This window comes from Equus przewalskii, chromosome 25 (assembly GCF_037783145.1).
Source record: "Equus przewalskii isolate Varuska chromosome 25, EquPr2, whole genome shotgun sequence".
In the NCBI taxonomy this organism is placed as follows: Eukaryota; Metazoa; Chordata; class Mammalia; order Perissodactyla; family Equidae; genus Equus; species Equus przewalskii.
The window spans coordinates 197,675-215,379 of record NC_091855.1 but is presented as its reverse complement, the minus strand read 5'-3'; the positions used below and the strand labels follow the sequence as shown (position 1 = coordinate 215,379).

The 17,705-nt window shown below is 37.6% G+C and overlaps 1 protein-coding gene across 4 annotated transcripts in view; it reads left to right on the top strand.

The window, feature by feature from the left end:
- LOC103545303 (ral guanine nucleotide dissociation stimulator-like) overlaps positions 1-17,705 on the top strand; it is a 254,438-nt gene that overhangs the window by 169,078 nt on the left and 67,655 nt on the right. The window lies entirely within an intron of this gene.

The window sequence follows — 17,705 nt, the reverse complement described above, 5'->3', positions numbered from 1 at the left end:
ATGCTAATGTTTCTGCCCAGCACAGCTCCTCCACTCCCTTGCTTTCTCAGAGATAAAATTATTAAGAATTGTAAGATTTCAACAACAGAGTATTAAACAAAGCAAGGATCCTTTCTGAGATTGAGATGCTGTGCGAGTTCACAGGCCACATGCCCACGAGACCAGCCCTAAGAAGAGTAGAATGAGTGAGTAGGAAGGGAATGGTGTCATGCCAATCAGGAAAATCATGAAAATGTCTGCTGTTTTCATTGTTATCATTGGAAATAATCTTAAGGAGTGTAGAATTGAGCAGAGACACCCATTTCAGACTTCTTACCCATTTCAGGTAGTAAATAATGGAGATAATCAAGAGATCTGTATCTATTTTTGGCCGTGGCACACCATGACCTAGGGGAAACCATGCCATATCTTTGGATTTAGTTTGCTGAAAAGCAATATGGAGGCATTTTAGCGTATAGTGTCAGTAAATAGTGTAGGAGAGGAAAAATAATTTGTCCTCTACCCTTCTAGATTTTTGGCTAAAGACATCTCCTGTAATAAAAGACAGATTAACAGGAAAAAAAAAAAACCACCAAAGTTTCACAACATATATACTCCTACCTACATGGGAGAGACCCAGGAAAACCAGCTCCCTGAAATAGGCCAAGTCTTCACCTTAAATGTCATCTTCAGCTAAAGACAAAGATGTCGGGAGGAAGGGGAAGACCGTTCGTTATTGGAGGCTACCAGGAAAGGCATAGTAAACTAGGACATGGTTGTAATACAGGTTTAAGTTGCTGCCTTCCCCACGGATAAGAGTTTCTAGAAATTTGGTCATTCTCCACGTCCTGGTACAGAGAGTGAGACACCCTTACAAATGAAAATTTCCCTGATAAACGTAAATGTCTTTTACACAAAGGTAACTTCTACTCCAGTTTTCGGAACTTGTCCTATGTCCGTTGATTCTTAAAAATAACCAGCATAAAATAATCTTTATGCCAAAGAGGCATATTTTACGGTGGCAAATTTTGCTCCCCTTTAATGGCATCATTGAAGTCACTTTTAATGACATTCTTACAAAAGCAAGAATAATTAAATTTTTCTTGCCAACAGCTCTGAAAATGGGGAAAAAGAGATCACCAGCAAATACTGAGCACTCCATGCTACCAGAAATGACCTTCTTGAAATCTTTTATTCCAGTAGGCTCATGACTCAGGAAAGCAGGAAGTTAATTTCCACCGATATTGTGTCTGCACCCACAGGCCACTCCTTCTCCAAAAAAGCTCTTAACATTAGGAAGAGCAATACAGAAAGAAGACAAATTTCTCAAATATTCTACCATTTTCTCCATTGTTTATGAGAATCTACTTCAGATAATTTTGAAAATTGGACAATGACGACTCTGAAGCTTACAATTACCCTAGTTTTCCTCCTCCTACAGGGTCACTGCTCCCTTTTCATTACATCTCCTTTTAGCCATTCATATTATCATCCAGTTATTAACTAGTAATTATTATCTTGCACTTCTCATTCATTCTTTAATTGTTTCATGGCAAGAAGATCAAATTTTTAAAGCACATGGTCTCTATTTGGATGCTTTTATAATGCACACTGTGTTCCTTTAGTTTTTATTATGTAGTAAATTATCAAAGTTTGATTTACAGAAAGGGAAATGAATATTTTTTTCCCTCCCTATTTTGAGGGATGAGTATCTTTCCCATACAATGGAGTGTAGGTCAATCGTGAAATATGGAACAAAATAATAATTCCTTTCTTGTAAAAATTAGTTCAGCCCCACTACTCACTTAGTTGCATGTAAAATCTGGAGGAAAAAAAGACAGCTGCTGCTTGGACCATGACTTATTAGTCGTTAAATACTGAGTACTTACTACATTGTAGAAAACACAAAGGTGGATGTGTCACACAAATGGGGAGCCAATTTGACATTTGGGCCTTATTCTCAACACTTTTGTCTCATTTCCACAAGACAAACAATCATGAAATCCTCTTAATTTTGTCTCCTAAATGTTTTTAAATACATTTTTCCTCCTCAATCCTTGTAATCATTGCCCTTATTTTCCATCGTTTTCCATTTAAGCCGAAACTGCCATTTGGAGTCTGATTCTATCAGCCAGGGTTCTAAATTGAAAGCAAAAGGAAAAAATGTATCACAATTGAAACAAAAAAGAAATATATTAAAAAAGATTTAGTGGTTTACAAAATCTTCAGAAACACAGAAGAATTAGACTTGGTGCATGCATACTGTACACGAAACCCAGTAAGTGTCTGAAAATGAATTCTGTGAAGACACTCCTAAGACAAAGTATAAATAAAGGGTATTATCCCCCCTCTGAGGATTAGCAAATTAAGTGACCTTAAACCCATATGCATGGTTTAAAGGAGGCCTTGCAAGGAGACAGGCTTGAGAATTAGGTCTTGGAAAGAACAAGGCATGTGACTGATGGCTCAGAACTGGCCAGAGGGAAAAACATTGGAAAAGATAGGAGTGTTTTCCATAGTGGCTGCAACAGTTTGCACTCCCACCACCAGCGTATGAGAGTTCCCTTCTCTCCAGATCCTCTGCAACACTGTTTCCTGTCTTGTTAATTTCAGCCATTCTGATGGATGTAGGGTGATATCTCATTGAAGTTTTGACTTGCATTTCCCTCATAATTAGTGATGTTGAACATCTTTTCATGCATGTGCCTATTGGCCATCCATGTATCTTCTTTGGAGAAATTTCTGTTCAGATCTTTTGCCCTTTTTTAAATTGGGTTGTTAGTTTTTTTGTTGATGAGATGTATGAGTTCTTTATCTATTTTGAATATTAACCCCGTATCTGATATATGGTTTGAAAATATCTTCCCCTAGTTGTTAGGTTGTCTTTTCATTTTGTTGATGGTTTCCTTTGCTGTGCAGAAGCTTTTTAGTTTGCTGTAGTCCAATTTGGTTATTTTTTCTATTGTTTCCGTTGCCAGGTCAGACATACTTGAAAATATGCTGCCAAGATTGATGTTGAACAGCATACTGCCTAAGTTTTTCTTCTAGAAGTTTAATGGTTTCAGATTTACATTCAAGTCTGTAATCCATTTTGAGTTGATTTTTGTGCAAAGTGTAAGATAGTTATCTAGTTTCATTCTTTTGCATGTGTCTGTCCCGTTTTCCCAATACCATTTATTGAAGAGATTTTTCCTTTCTCCATTGTATGTTCTTGGCTCCCTTGTCAAAAATTAGCTGTCCATAGATGTGTGGGTTTATTTCCAGGCTCTCAATTCTGTTCCATTGATCTATGTGTCTGTTTTTGTGCCAGTACCATGCTGTTTTGGTTACTATGGCTTTGTAGTGTATTTTGAAATCCGGGAGTGTGATACCTCCAGCTTTGTTCTTTTTTTCAGAATTCCTTTGGCTATTTGGGGTATTTTGTTTTTACTTATACATTTTAAGATTCTTTGTTCTATTTCTGTGAAAAATGTCATTGGAACTTTGATAGGGATTGCATTGAATCTGTAGATTGCTTTAGGAAGTATGGACATTTTAACTATGTTAATTCTTCCAATCCAAGAGCACGGAATATCTTTGCCCTTCTTTGTTTCTTCTTCAATTTCTTTCAACAATGTTTTATAATTTTCAGTGTACAGATCTTTCACCTCTCTGGTTAAGTTTATTCCTAGATATTTTATTCTTTTTTGTTGCGATTGTAAATGAGATTGTATTCTTAATTTCTCTTTCTTCCACTTGATTGTTAGTATATAGAAATGCAACTTATTTTTGTATGTTGATTTTCTATCCTGCAACTTGAGCATATTAATTTATTATTTGTAAAAGTTTTTTAGTGGATTCTTTAGGGTTTTCTATAGATAAAATCATGTAATCTGCAAATAGTGATAGGTTCACTTCTTCCTTTCCAATTTGGATCCATTTTATTTCTTTTTCTTGACTCTGGCTAAGACTTCCAACACTATGTTAAATAATAATGGTGAAAGTATGGCGATTCCTCAAAAAATTAAAAATAGATCTATCGAATGATTCAGCTATCCCACTGCTGGGTATTTATCCAAAGAACATGATAACATGAATGCATAAAGATAAATGCACCTCTGTGTGCATTGCTGCATTATTCACAATAGCCAAGACTAGGCAGCAACATAGGTACACATCAAGAGATTAATGGATAAAGAAGACATGGTATATATACACAGTGGAATACTACTCAGCCATAAGAAATGATGGAATCTGGCCATTTGTGACAACATGGATGGAACTTGAGGGCATTATGTTAAGTGAAATAAGTCAGAAGGAGAAAGGCAAATATCATATGATCTCACTCACAAGTAGAAGGTAAAAGCAACGATAAATAAACACATAGAATCAGTGATTGGATTGGTTCTTCCCAGGGGGAAGGGAGGAGGGGGAAGGGAGGAGCGTGAAAGGGGTGTTTAGGCACAAGTGTATGGTGATGGACTGTAATTAGTCTTTGGATGGTGAACATGATGTAAACTGCAGAGAATTCAAAATATATAACTATGTGCACCTGAAATTTATGTAATGTTATAAATCACTGCTACCACAATAAAAAAATTTTAAAAAATTAAAAAAATAGAAAAGATGCGAATGTAATAATACATAAGCCACTAATCCAATATATAAGGCTTGTGATGGTAAAGCTGTGCTCTCTTTGAAAAGCAGGCAATAGGAACTGCTGAGAGCCAATGAGGCAGAGACCCCAGCGGCCACTTTAGATGTATCATGGGTGGTAACAGACAAGGAAAGATCTCCCCGAGGGTACAATCAGGGAACATGGACAGTGTTGGGTCAAGGGATTTGTCCCAAAGACCAACATCCAAAACCAGAGCAAGAAATCACATCTAAGCCTGAAGGAGAGGACAAGAAACTACCCAGAGATCCTGTGCTTTTGTCAGGTGTCGTGGTTTGGTGGAACTTTGGGGTGTCTTTCTTAGTGGGTAGATGAATGTAATTTCATTGGTAAGAAGAAGTTTTCATACAGATAATCGGTACCAGAATGGCTCAGTGTCACACACTGTGGCAAAGACCACTTTGATTTACCAGCAATTAAGAATCCTGTTTATAGAGATGAGAACTGTTATTGGAAAAGTTGATTAGTCAGGAAGACCAATTTCAACCCTTGCTTCCAGAGTGGACGTGTGAACCCTTCCTTCCCCCACACCACATTTCCAGGACTCTAGAATAAAATCCAATTCTTCTCTTTGGCCCCTGAGAGAAAACCTAAGCAATATATGACTACGTTAAGAAACAAAATTTCACAGAAATTTTGTCACTGCAACAAGTAGTGGCTGATTTCCTTTCAATACACACTATGAATTTCACAACTTTTGGCTATCTAATGAGGTTAGAAATGACAATTACAAAACTGCAATGCTAAATCCCTGGTGTTAAAACTTAATTCACAAAAATAGAAACCAAAAATCAGATGTCAAATATTGACTAAATAATCTTCATTGAAAGTAAATGAATTCAAGGACCTTTAATTTGCAGAAGAAATCATTAAGCTCTGAAGAGGAGGAAGTGCTTACTTTCTCATAGAGAAAACTGATGCTCATTTAAAATGCAAGTAGAAATTTAACTATGCTACTAATTTTTAAATATTTGGAGTTTATGCTCTGATTAATATCTCATTAGTTTTAAGTTTTAAATGGTCTAGCCCTATTTTCCCTAGAATTGATGTCTTCCCAATATGCAGTTTTACCATAAAAAAGTTTTTTGAATATATATATAACATCTTATGTCAGAACTGTTTACTTTTATATGTTATCTACTTTACAGAGAAAGACTGTGGTTATGCCAAGTAAGTTTTGAAAACTAGCATTCTGGGACACGTGTCCTTAAGTCTGTACACAGTTTGTTAAATCAAGTGAGCAAAAGTGTCTAAGTCCAGTGAGGACGGCTTACCAGGTTACTGGCAGCTTATTCTACTTTATCTGTTTGATCTGGTTCTAACCAGTTTGTTAATGCATGACATTCAGACATCACATCTCCTAGGCAACTACTGTTATAATTAGAAAATTTTTATTTATAAGATACACCTAAACAATTATATGCATATAATTAAAAGTGGACTGAAAAGTAGAATTATAGTTGAATTAGGTCAACTTTAATTATACCTGCAAAATCCCTTCCATTTTGACAGAAACTAATCATGACGTGATAACCAGTCATAATCAAACTAAAAGAAGGAGATTATGCTAGGACATGTGTCATTATGGTCTATCTTAGAATTCTGATAACTACATTGAATCAGAAACTCTCTAACATACAGCATTCTTCTCTTTTCTATATTGTCCATTACTGACCTACAGTTCCAGTGTGTCCCTAAAATCGGCTTTGTTAATTTAAGATGTTTATGTATATGTTGACATAAAAATTGGGCGGTTTTATTGCTTTCATTTTCAGTATTTCCATTTTGGAGAATGTGTGAAGAGTTTCAGATTTAGATGACTGGTAGTTTCTTATGGAAACACGAAGCTTCCCTTTAGAGGCTTTGAACCAGAGTGGGTACCAGTGACAGATGCAGACAGATGACCAATTTGACAATAGAAGTGTGTGTAATCATCCACATCTTGAACTGCAGGCCCAATTCATTCCCATTTGCTTGGTGATACTGGCAGCCATGCTAATTGAAATTTTCTCTTCATAGAAGCTGGTCAGCTCAAGAAAAGAGAGCCACAGGCCCTAATATTTTAAATTTTTCACAATCAAATAGCGTCCCCTCTTGAAACATATATTGGCTATATTTTAAAAAAATCTTCCCTCTCCTCAGAACTTCCATTGAGTGGCTAACTCATATATATGGACAGAGAAGAATCATCAGATATATGAGAAAAATCACCTTTCATGAAATACAGGCCAAAATAAAGAAAACAATGAAACTTGAAAGGAAAATACAGAGGGTATGAAGAAGAATTAACCTTAGAGAAATTACTTTTTAAAAATATAAAAGAAGATATAAACTGAAACTAAAATGGGACATAGAGAAATATTCATTCTAAAACCAAAGTATATTTTTTCTAGTTAAAATTATGAGCAATTTTGGGCCAGTCCCAGTGGGCTAGTGGTTAACTTTGGCGTGCTCCACTTTGGGGGCCCACGTTTGGTTCTCAAGTGCAGACCTACACCACTCGTCTGTCAGAAAAATGAAGGAATCCTAAAGGAATCATGAATAACTACAAAAACATGCAGAAAAAATTTAAAAAATGACAATAAGTACATATCCATTAATAATTATTTTACTGTAAATGGATTAAATGCTCAAATCAAAAGACATAGGGTGGCTGACTGGGTTAAATACAGGACCCATATAGCCGCTTACAAGACTCACTTCAGATCTATAGATACACACAGGCTGAAAGTGAAGGAATGGAAAAATATGTTTCATGCAAATGGAAACAAAAAGAAAGCTGGGGTAGCAATTAGTGATCTTAAGAAATAAACAGCCAGTTCATTCCTCAGTAAAATGGGTTTATTTGCCTCAAGGTGTATAACTACAGTGATCAATGTGGAACCTCCTAGCAGCAAAGGTGAGGAGAAATTATTTTATAGAGGGGAAGGAGAAGTTGGGAGGACTTTTATAAATAAAGTGTCTATTGCAGGAATTGAGAGGTTGATGTATGGTGGCTTTTCATTGGATGACTTGTCGCGGTGTCTCATTGGCTGAGCTTCTTGTCAGTCAAGAAGAGGAAGTCCTGTTGGACTCCACTATCAATGTAGGATGTGACATCTCCCCCTTTGGCCTCCTGTTGATTAATTTTCATGTTCTCCAATTTTGATCAGGATCTTTCTCTGAAAGCACCACTGATCAAGAGTCAGAGTTTTCCGGTTTCATCAAGCATTTGTCCCCTGATGCCAGGAAGGAGTTTTCTGGATGTCATGTCCCACATTGGAGGGAAAGTGCACTGATTGGAAACCTCTTGTGGCCACATTTGAGTAACAAATATGGGATAGGAAGGAGAACCTTCAGGCCCTTTTTTCTTTCTTTTCCTTTTTTTTCCTTTTTCTCCCCAAAGCCCCTCCGACCCCCCGCCAAGTACATAGTTGTATATTCTTCGTTGTGGGTCCTTCTAGTTGTGGCATGTGGGATGCTGCCTCAGCGTGCTTTGACGAGCAGTGCCATGTCTGCGCCCAGGGTTCAAACCAACAAAAACACTGGTCCACCTGCAGCGGAGTGCGTGAACTTAACCACTCAACCATGGGGCCAGCCCCCAGGCCCTTTTTTATAAAATACATCTGTCAAGATCATAGGCATTGGAGATCATCTGAAGTGCTATGTTGTCACCAAAGGTTTGGCAGACAAACTTCCAAAGGCTTGGTCTGGACATCTTGGGAAAGTTGTCTCATCAGATGTCATCTGCTTCAATTCCAAAAATCTTTACTTTCAGGTCACCAGATGACGTGCATTTGGTGTTTCGGTAGGTGTGTCACAATCCAAGAGTCTATCCCTGGAGTTTGGTGGCACAAGGGTCAGCTAACAGCACCATTTCAATGAGAGGCCTTTTTAGTGAGGTTGAAGAGAGTCTTTCCGCAGGTGTCTTTTCCAATAGACAGAATCTCCTGGTTACATGGCATATTGAGTAAGGTGACAGCCTAGACTTGAAAACAACATAGGTGCCTATGAAAGAATAAAGAAGATGTGAAACAGTGAAAGATGGAAACTAGACTTTTGGTGGTGAAAACGATGTGGTCTCTACAGAGGTTAAAATATAATGATGTACACTTCAAATTAAAAAGAAATACTTTCAAGATAGTCTATTGATCATCACTAATGCACGTGTGTCTGGAGGGTTCTCATACTGATCTAAAAAGCTTGGGACAGTGAGCAATGGCGTGCTTTCTAATCAGGCAGGAAAGAAAAGGGAGGATGTAGTGATGGAATTTCTCTCACTCAGACTTTCTGAAATGTTTACCCATTACTTGAATCACAATGATTATTTCATTTTTCTTATTCGCTTTTACAAATCTTTATCATGTACTATTAACATGAGCAAAAATTTGTATCCCACTTTCACCATCCTACAACAAAACCAAAAGAAACAAAAAACATTCTCTTAGCAAAATGTGGCCACAATTTCTTCTTATCTATTTGTTCACTTAACAATTATTGAACGGCTTTTCTGTTCCTGATAATGTTCTAGGTGCTGGGATTAAACTTCTGATCAAGATTGACAAGGTTTGTAAATTTGTGAAGTTTACCTGCTAATGTGTGTGCTGGTGACAACGAATAACAAAGAATAAGGCTACCATTTAGTGATAAATTCTGTAAATAAAATAAAATACACTAATATTATGGGAAGTAACCATGGAGTTGGGAAAGCATCAGATAGGATGTTCTAGAAAAGTCTCTGATAAAATAATATTTTACTTGCTCCTTAATGATTTAAAGAAAACCCTGCACAAATCACTCCAGGAGAAGGGATGCCAAGTTCAAACTTCCTGAAATGGCAGTGAGCTTGGCATGCTTGGAGATCATAAATACAGCCATTGTTACTAAAGTGAAGTTCTAGGGAGAAAACAATTGGAGCTGCCATCAGAGAGGGAAAAAAGTCCAGAGTAAGGACGGTATTGTAAAGCCATGTTAAAGAGTAGAAACTCTAAGTGCAAGCATAAAAAAAAGTTTGTTAGATAATCCGATTTACAATCTTACATGTCCACTTCATCTGCTGTTCAGAGAATGGATATTATGGGACAAAGGTGAAAGCAAAAGAGCCTACTGTAGTAAATGATGGTTTGCGTTAAAGAATTATCAGTGAAAGGGAACGTTTGTAAGTCAGGGGCAGGTTTTAGAGATCAAGCCAAGAGTATTTTCTAATGGAACTTGTGGGATGAGAAAAGATTAAAATCAAGAATAATTTCTAGGTTTGTAATTTAAACAATTAGGTAGTTACTCAAAGTGGGCTCAAACCTAGCACTGTTCACCAAGCCATGCTGTAGCGGCATCCCACATAAAGTGGAGGAAGTTTGCACAGATTAGCTTGGGGCCAATCTTTCTCAACAACAAAAATTAACTAATATTTAGAAATCAGGCAGAGGAAGAGACGAGCAAAACATTTTAGAATGGGCAGTGTGTAAATTGTTTGCAAAGATGACTGTTAACAGTTTCTCCCCTACTATATATATACTATATATATATATATATATATGCTGCTCCTTCCATCCAGAAACGAGCCCTTCAATATGCTCTGGCCATGTGACTTGCTTTGGCCAACAGATGTGGCAATTTCATACTGTACCAATTCTGGGCCCAGGTCATTGGAGGCCTTGAAGCTACTATTTTTGTTCTCTTGGGCTCTAGGCTTCATGTAAAGAATTTCAGACCACAATATCGAATGATGACAGATGACATAGAGAGAGATAGGTCTCACCAAAACCCAGCCATTCTCCAGCATTGTGAATGAGGTCATCCTGCCAGAGCCAAACACCCAGCAAATGCAGCTTTGCATGTGGAACTTACACCCAGAACATGGAGCAGAGATTAGTTCTTCCTGCAAAGCCCTGTCAAAATTTCAGACTCATGAATTGCAACAGAAATATTATAGTTATTCTATGCCACTGGGTTTTGGGGTGGTTTGATTTGCAGTAATAAATAACAATCAGCAAGTGAAATAAAAGGAAAATCAAGAGTTTTTTGTGTTTTTCAAACCAAGCTCTAGATAGTGTCATCAACTATTTGGAATGCTGCTAAGAAACATACAGGAGGATGAAGTCAGCAACATGGCAGAGTGAGCTGTTCCCTTTATCATTCTCCCTTTTGAACTACAACTAAATAGACGTTCACTGACCAATGGAGGAAACCCACAAAGCACAACAGGATGCCTGAGAGACACACGCAGCTGTACATCTGAGGGTGGGTGGATTGGCCACTGGGGAAGTGAGATGGGTGAACACACCCTGCTCTCCCCTGGTAGCCCTGTGCATGCAGACAAACACTTTCCAACCTGGGGCAAGCACCCGACAGTGGGAACACACACCAGGGTGACCATAGGAGGAGCCAGCTGTAACCCTTAGCCTGTGCTTGTGTTCACTCTCCTGGTGGGGAGGGGGAGCCCACCATGCCCCTGTGCCACCCAAGGGTCAGCCATAGCTGGGGTCCCAGCGAGGAAGCCCCACCCACCAAACACAACAGTCCAATGGACTGTAAACAGAGACAGCAGCAGATCTACGTGCTGGGGCAAATGCTTCTCAGGCATGCACATGAGGACTCACAGTGCTGCTGAGCCCCCAGATAAAGAACATGTCCTGGGTGGCTGTGGGAAGAGGCAGCAGCAGCTTTGAGCCCACTGGTGATCACTTTCTGGTAGAGATGGGGAGCTCAGAGTGCCCCTGAAGCACCAAAGCAGGGCCCTAGCCCAGCAAGGAAGCCCAGCCTGCCAAGGACAGTCCACACAAGTGTCTGAATTCACCTCAGGCCAGGGAAAGCACCTATAATAGGCCCACAGCTTCCAGCAGATGGGGTGGGGCCAGAAACGCTGCTCCTGCTTCTCCCTAGTGGTAACAGGCGGAATCCACATCCTAAGAATACCACAAATGCCCCAACAAAAGATTAGTTCATCAAACACCATGAGAAAACAGCTGCAACAATTCAGACCAGAAGGAAAATGACAATTCTCCAGAAACCAACACTGAAGACACAGAAATATACAACCTAAATGACAGAGAATTCAAAATAGCCATCATAAGAAACTCAATGACTTACTAGAAAACACAGAAAGACAATTCAAGGAAATCAGCAATAAAATGAATTTCTTCGCCAAAGAGATTGAAACTTTAAAAAATAAAGCAGAAATTCTGGATGTGAAAAACACAATTAATAAAACAAAAATAATCTAGAATCATTAAGAAATAGAACTGATATTATGGAGTAAATAGTGTTCTAGAGGAGAAAAATGTAGAAATTCTACAGGTGGAGGAGGAGACAGAGCTAAGATTTTTCAATATGAAGGAATTCTTCAAGAAATATATCACTCAATTAGGAAAAGCAACATAAGGATCATAGGTATTGCAGTGGGAGAAGAGAGAGAGAAAGGAGCCGAGAACTTGTTCAAAGAAATAATTGCTGAGAACTTCCTAAAGCTGAGGATGGTTTCAGATTTACAAATAAATGAAGCTAATTGAATGCCCAACTTCATCAATGCTAAAAGACCTTCTCCAAGGCATATGATAGTAAAAATGGCAAAATTTAATGATAAAGACAAAATATTAGGAGCAGCAAGGCAGAAGAAAATAACCTACCAGTGAAACCCTATCAGGCTTTCAGCAGATTTCTCAGGACAAACCCTACAGGCTAAGAGAGTATGGAATGATATATTCAAAATAATGAAAGACAAAAACTTTCAACCAAGAATACTCTATCCAGTGAACTTTCCCTCAGATACAATGGAGAAATAAAAGCTTTCCCAGATAAGCAAAAGCTGAGGGAGTTCATCACCACTAGGCCTTCTTGACAAGAAATAATTAAAGATGCCATCACACCAGAAACAAAAATGCAAAGGTCTACAAAGCTCTGAGCAAGAGATAAATAGACAGACATGATCAGAAACCTGTAGCTCTCCACCAGATCAGGGAGGCAAAGACTCAATTACAACTTAAAAGAGAATATCTTTCATACAATCCTCATGATAACCACTACACAAAAAATCAGAGCAGAGCCACAATTCACAAAAAGAGAGAAAACTGAGAAATCTCCCTCAGAAAACCACCAAAATGAAATGGCAGTCAGAAATACAAAGGAAGAGAAACAATGGAAACAGAGAACAGCCAGAAAACAAGAATTAAAATGGCAGCATTAAGTCCCCACATAACAATCATCACTGTAAAAGTAAATGGATTAAATTCTCCAATCAAAGGATACTTACAAATAAATAGCCTTAAATCTCAGAAGAACAAATGGATAAATGGCAAGAATAAATAGTTTTACAGGAAAGGAAACATGAATTGCAATTGAGTGAGTGAAATGATATTGAACCTCATTAGAAAATCAGCAAATACAAGTTATATGTAAAATATTATTTTCTCCATGGTCAAGAGATTGGTAAAACTGAAAGTTTGCCAATTTCAAGCTTTGGTTAGGATGTAGAATAATACATAATTTCATACACCTCAAATAATTTGTTTATTTGTGATGGATAAATGCTACAATTAGAGTTTCTTAATCCAGCAGGTGTAGTTGTGAGCAGCGGTACTCACAGTGCTTTCTGTTGACATTTCGAGCAGGTTGGAACATCTTGTATGCGTGGTTTGTTTAGCAGCAAAGACCATCGGCCATTAAAGTCTCCCTCCCATTTTTATTCATTGAAACAATCATGAGTCTTTCATCCATTTTTGAGGACCTTTAAAGGAGTATACTCACCCCTAAATACAAATTATTTCATGGGTCAGTGGTCCCTTAATTACTTAATTTTTTCCCTTTCTGTGTTTCGACATCTCCTTCTTGGGTCCTGGGTGATCCTGTTTTGGAGAGCTCGTGTAGGTTGCCTACAGTCTGTCAACAGATCTTAGAAGAGTATTTTTCATGTGCCTCATCTTTCCTTTCCTCCCATTCAGACTGATTTTGGCCTTGTGAGACCAAGTCCTCACCATGCTCTCCCAGTAGGGTTCAGACAATGAACAGGTCAAAATGTCTTCATGTGTTGCCCCCTCCAGAGTCTGGCAACCTTAGCAATGAAAACATCCTTTAACATTACCAACCCAATTCCCAGTGCATCTCAGGTGGTTGTTGTGTTCTATGCAGTGGCATCTCATGTTCCAAACATTCCTCCTCATACCTGAGGTCAAATAGGGTCAGATGGTACCACGGTTCCGCATGAGGAATATGGGAAAGTGAGTTGTATGCCTACAAGGCCTATGCACTAGTTACTTACTCTCTTAGCAGATTCACTTTAAAGCTGATCCATTTTGAGACATACTTAGAGGAACCTTCTGCAAAAGTTAAATTTTCCCAAAGTTAAATATATAACTCTCACAAAAATTTGAAATAAATAAATGTCCATTCAAAGTTTAACTTATCCATGAGGGGACAAAGAGGGAGTTACAGCTCGTGCAAAAAGTGTTTGAGTTGAACAGGGCTTTTTATAGACCTCTGAGAAGGCCACACTGGAAAAAATGCTATTTGTTATTTTCACTTTTTCTTGTTGTTTTATAACATAAGAATAATTGGTCTTTGTCCTAGGTTCTTGGCACAGAACTCCTAAAAACCTTGGAACTTCCAGAGTGGTAAATGTGATAGGGCTCCTTTTTGTTCTGAGGAGACTCTTGGTGGGCCCCTATATAGCTTGACTATGGGACCTGGTTGCCAGAAGACCAAGCCATGATTAGAAGTTTGGAACTTTTGGTCCCATTCCCCACCATCCAGGGAAGAGAGAAAGACTGTAAATTTAGTTAATCACCAATGGCTACAATCATGAGTATGTAATTAAACCTCCATAAAACTCCTAAATGACAGTGTTCAGAGAGCTTCTGTGCACAAACACTGATTGGGAGGATGGTACAACCCAACTCCACGAGGATAGAAGCTCCTGCACTCAAGAGCCTTCCGAAGCTCACCCATGAACCGCTTTATCTGGTTGTCCATTTTTATCCTTTATAATAAGCTGTAATCATTATAATAGCATTGTTCTGACTGTTGTGAGTCATTCTAGAAAATTACAGAACCTGAGGAGAGGGTCCTAGGAGCTCTTTGTAGCCAAGTTGGACAGAAGCATCAAAACCTGACAATTGTGACGAGCACCTGAAGGAGGCAGTCTATGGGACTGAGCCCTCAAGCCTGTGGAGTCTGCACTGACTCCAGGTAGTGTCAGATTTGATTAAATTGTAGGCTATGTGGTTGCTGTCAGAGTGTTGGAAAAGTGGTATTGGAAGACACCACACATTTGGTGTCAGGAGGAAAAAACCTTCTCATTACTTGAGTTTTTGTTTTTGGCTAAGTAACACTGGTTGATTTCTTACTTTATTACCAGACATAAATTATTTGCATCTGTACTGGATACAAATATATACACTAATATGCAACTTCACAGATTCTGGGCCCTGATTATTAATAAATAGTAAGCCGAACACAGTTGCATTCACCCAGAGAACTAAATAATCTTTGAGCAGTCCTGTTAAACAATGACCAAGTATAACACTGAAAGGACAGACTGCTCTCCCTTTGCTTATTTTCTTTTTTAGATAATTTTTCATAACACTTGGGCCAGAATCAACATAAGCCCTGCTTTCAAGACACCCCATTGGAAACAATCATGATGACGATAACAATGAACTTTTATACTGGATTTACAAAGGGCCAGATACTCTTCCAAATAATTTACAAATATTTTATTTAATCCTTCTAATAATGCTACAAAGTAAGCAAGGTTATTAGGCATATTTTATAGAAGAGGAACAGGATGCTCACTTATAATGCTAATCCAAGATCATGAAATACATAAGGAATAGAAAAAGGGTTTAAAAAATTGGAAATCAATGAGTTTAGAGGCTACCAAAGCACTGAAGACCAGTTAAGGATAGAGTCAAAATTCAACTTTACATGACTTATTTAAGGACATATTTCTCAACGTGTAACTAAGCATCCCTCTGAGTGATTCAAATGCTCCCTAAAGTTTGAGAGCCACACACTGAGATGACTTAAACATAAATTCCTCCATTCTGCTACCTCAGGACAATTAAATATAGGTATGTAGCTTAAAAATATTAATATTGTTTGCATTCTGGTAGAATGCAGAAGTTCATAGTTCAAAGGGCTGTTTTAAAGATTAAATAAAATGCTTGGAATATATGTAAAATGCTGAGCATATTTGATTAATAAATAAAATCCATTATTATTATCAGTTAGTAAAATGAGCAATCTATATTTCAGGCAATTAAGTCACATTTGTTCAGTTCAAGGAGTGGAACTTCTGTTTTGCCTTTGAAAAGGCCTTGCATTCGCTGTTATCCTTACAGTGCCTCATCTCTTCACCTTCCCATTCAGGGTTATTTTGCCTTTAGCAAAACCTGGGTGTTAAATTAGTTCATTGCATCACTTACTCTTGAGAAACCATTAAATCTGTGTTCCCCTACCAAAGGTGACTTGCCTTCGAAAATGTCGTTGCCCCGGGGAAGGTATTTTATAGGTGTAGGAAACTTTAAGTGGTCATGTAGGACTTCCAAATAAGTATGGCATGAGGCCAGGAGGAGAAAGTAGTGCCCTCAACACTGCTGTAAATGAGCCTTTGTAGTCAACCTATTAAAAAGACCCAGCACCATATGGATGTCTCGCGGATTATGACTCTCTACTATAGAGGTGAGTCTAATTTGAGAATTATTTTTCCTTTATATTAGTAAGTAATTTCAAGTGATTTATATTTATGAAGTGTTTAGTATTCCACATCTGAATTTTGAGTTGCAGAGTAACCTTTGTAAGACTTTATTCACAAATGATACAAAATAATAGTCTCCCCATTGTCCACATACATTCTGAAGACGTAAGTTGTGGGCTGGTCCACCCAAAACCAGTAGGCTAATAGAGCTTCTTGAATAAGCAATCAATTCATTCAAATTACTGAGCTCATAATAGTGGATTGTTTCAGTGAACTGTGTGGCTGTTTCAAGAAATTAACCATGTGGTATCAATATCTTCTGGACATAGAGGCACTTTCTTTGTTGAGGGCAGAATGGCAGAAGGAAGAGAAAAGGAGATTGTGGAAGGAAACTCCAAAAGTTTATGACGATGATCTCTACTAGAGCTTACAAGTCAGTGCGAATATGGAGAAGGAGACTATAATCAATTTCCCTACGAGCTTCAGAAAGGGCGTGATTTTGGGATTAATAGACACAGAATTCCTCAAACATTTTCTAAATAAAGGGCCTAGAAGAAATAAGAAAAATTCTGGCAGCAAACTATTTTGTTACTTTAAGAATAATGAAGAACAGTTTCCTTTTCTTTCTCTGAAGGATGTGTACATGTACACTTGGAAAACTATCCATAACCTACTCCTGGAGGAGAAGTATTTCTCTCACTTCACGAAAATATATAGGTACATTTAAAAAAAGACTTCACTCAATTTCAGTCACCTTATTTAATAGCCTAACATTAATTTGGTCCACATTGATGTAAAGAAGAAATACTTATAATATTCTCATAATTTACTGAGTTAATATGGAATTTTAGTTAAAGGCTAAATGTTTCACTTAGCAAGTGAATGCATTTGTATATCCATAAAGCCAATAAATTCTTTATTAAAAATTCTTTGTATGATATTTAGTGAAAAAGATCAAGCTGCATTAGTTATGTACAAGAAATTAAGTAATACACTTATATTGACCTTCCTATTAAATTATCTATTATAGTATGTTGAAAAGCCTAATTTACTGAAATACCATGCATCACAATTTTTCACAATAGAGGAAGATATTACAGAGTTACTTATTTATTTACTACATTTTCTTTTTAAAGAGTTATGGTTCCAAATTTATTGTTATTTATTTAGACACACACGTGGGTGTGTGTGTGTCCATGCGTGTATCTCTCTATCATCTATCTATTTCATCTTCACATTTACAGAGTATTCAGTTAAATGGTCAAATTTACATTTTGTGCTATGGCATTCTAGCTATTGTTTATGTGGGAAAAAATAGCAACTAATGATATAGACCAACAAATAAAATTGAAATTAATAATTTTGTTTCAATGTGCAAAATGACTTGGGAAATTGCTTCAAAAT